Raw genomic sequence first — 2,950 nt, 5'->3', positions numbered from 1 at the left:
TTTTAGCCTCGCATATCACGTGATCTTTGCATTCTAAAATTCATTTCGTCACAGATATCACATTTTTTATCTACATCACATTTTTTATCTACATCACATTTTTTATCTACATCCCTGAAAACAAATGTTCATATGAAATTTATTCTGTTCAAGAATTAAATCAACCCTCTAATGTACCATTATTGTTACATATTACCTCAAGCAATAGAACGAAGCTGGATACTCCACCAGACTAGATGAATTCTTGTGCTGGAATCCAGTAAGACCAAGAGACCAAAACGAAAGATATACCACAACATATGAAAAGGGTTAATTGGGGAGAGGAAGATTATGTTCTAAATTTCTTTACTAACTCAGTGTTTGAGAGATAAATAACTTTAATGGAACATTCGAATATCTATATATCTCATATGGAGTTCAAATGTTAGCCCCAGGTTGTGGGCCCCTTAGTTTCTGAGAACTTCGACTGACTTGTACCCCTAGACGTGAATACCCCCGACAAACCCGACAAGCAGCTAAATCCCACCCCTTCACAGTAGAGATCCCTAGGTGTAAGAAGGTCTTATACGGCCAATGGTTTCTTCCCCAGAACTGCTAGACTTTGGAACTCCCTTCCGGGATTCTGCTTTCCCAATTGACATGCAGAAGTTCAAGTGTAATGTGAACAGACATCTTGCTACTCATCCCCCTTCAAATAAGTGTCACTCTCTATCTTCCACATTGATTGCGTACAAAATCTCACTCGTAATCTACTGGGGGGCGGCGTGATTTCTTATCATCCTGAATTATATTTACAGTGGTGTTGTAACAAATATTCCACACAGTACACATGAAACATTGTATTTTAATGTATGTAAAACCCTAAACTGCAATAAAATTCGATACATTTGATGATGATGATGATGATGATGATGATGATGATGATGATGATTGTGCTGCTGGTGGTAGTTATATTCAACCGCTCTTCAAATTGAAAATGCACAGAGTAATTTTTAAGGCATCTTTCTCTTACACTACTGCTATATATTTTTTGTTTGCATTCCGAAGCAAGAGCTTTCTATAAAATAAAATTGATTATATGCACGAGTGGTGACAATGGCCCAATGATAAACTACACGAATTGACAAACTGGGCGTAAGAAGTTCGAGTCCAGTTCGTTCTACATATACCAGTAAGACCGACTGGAAACAGGCCATACACCATCAACTATGGCTATGATATTCTTACAGTTACATAAAATGGAGCTGTTAAACCTGGCATAGAAATAAGAGGTAAGGCGAAGAAAGAAAGGACCCTAGTAGAAGTTAGTGTCCCCAATGATGCTGGCTTACCTAGATCTTAAGAGATAAATAGGAACTGGCATCTCCATCAGTAAAGCAATAGGATATGTATAATACAACCGGACTCGTGAAAAAAAAATTCAAAAACTATCTGGATAATATACCCGGTGTACTAAGTAAAATATAGATTAAAACAATTGCACTTAAAGGTACGGCTAGAATCTTAAAAAGATCTCCCGTTTGCAATATCTGAGATAGCGTGTGAATGTCTGGCATCCAGTAAGATTTCTTATACACAACAAAAACAAAATGATAATAAAAATTGGAAAAAAATGATAATGCTAAAGGGCTTCTATTTACTAAAATGAAAGCTAATTCTACCAAATTCAGCATTCATGATATCATTTAGTCTTCTATTTTTTAAGTTTACATAAACTGCCTTTGAGTCAGAGATCAATTATGCAAACGTTTGCTAATATGACATCGTCCTATGTTTCCTGTTATATTTTCATTTCTGGGATGCTATTCATCAAGTTTACTACGAAAATGTTTTCTAGTTGCTGTATGAAAAAAAGTAAGTCACTGTTTTTATTTTAATACACAGTTATTGTTCTAATTACGTTCCTTCATACGCTGTTACATTCTGAAATTTTTATCGACTGGCACTACCAAATAACACGGTTCGATTATATTGTCTTCCTGACTAAAATGTGTAAAACATTGATGTTGTTGTGTTTTTTTCGTTTGCACTTTGCAAAACGTTACCATGTTTTGCAAAGCCGGAAATAAAAACAGCAATTTCAAACCGACAAAACAAAACACCATAAAATTATTGGAAGAAGTAAAGAAACCGAATCATAAATTTTTGACTAAAGTGACTAGATTAAATATTAAAAAAAACGGATTGATATGCCGTAAACACTGATAGCTAAAAGAAAAAAAACAAAAAACAAAAAACAAAGCAAAACAACATGGATCAACATTTGAAGGTATCAAGAAATTGAAGAATAATTTTTTTTTCAAAAGTATTGTATTCGTCATTTAATAAAAAAAATGATTTGCCGTAAAAGAAAACAAAGCAACTTAAGTTTAATTACTTAGTCGTCTCATTTTATTCATCTTACTTTTCTCTCTACGTATATCGTTGTGGAAGAATAGATATAAGGTAAGGAATGTGAGACTTTAAAAGTCAGCGATCTAGAGAGAAAGAGAGAGAGAGACAGACAGACAGACAGACAAAAACAGAGAGAGAGAGAGAGAGATCAAGGGAGAGAGAGAGAGAGAGAGAGAGAGAAAGAGAGCAAGAGAGCATTCTGGTTAGTGAAATTGCTTGGATAGTCTTATCGCCATTCTCCGACATAGCGCCCGACAGAGAACGGGGCCGCACACACAAAAACTTGCTCGAAATTTTGTCGGTTTGACTGTGACATACAGTAGCCACTCCAAAGGGCTGAAACCGAGGGACGTCTGTTTTTTTTAAACCGGTATCATTTTTAAACAACTTATCTTTAAGATAATTGCCTAAATTAAGGAATACATGATAATGTGTTGGTGAAAGGTTTGCTGAATATGGTGGAATTTGGTTGTTTGTAATTTACTACGGTATTTTTTTATAAATATTCCCACACAGATGTACATAAACACAGATGCACATACATATAGATGCACAT

This window comes from Euprymna scolopes, chromosome 30 (assembly GCF_053919585.1).
Source record: "Euprymna scolopes isolate OS-2025 chromosome 30, ASM5391958v1, whole genome shotgun sequence".
NCBI lineage: Eukaryota > Metazoa > Mollusca > Cephalopoda > Sepiida > Sepiolidae > Euprymna > Euprymna scolopes.
This window is presented reverse-complemented; position numbering follows the sequence as displayed.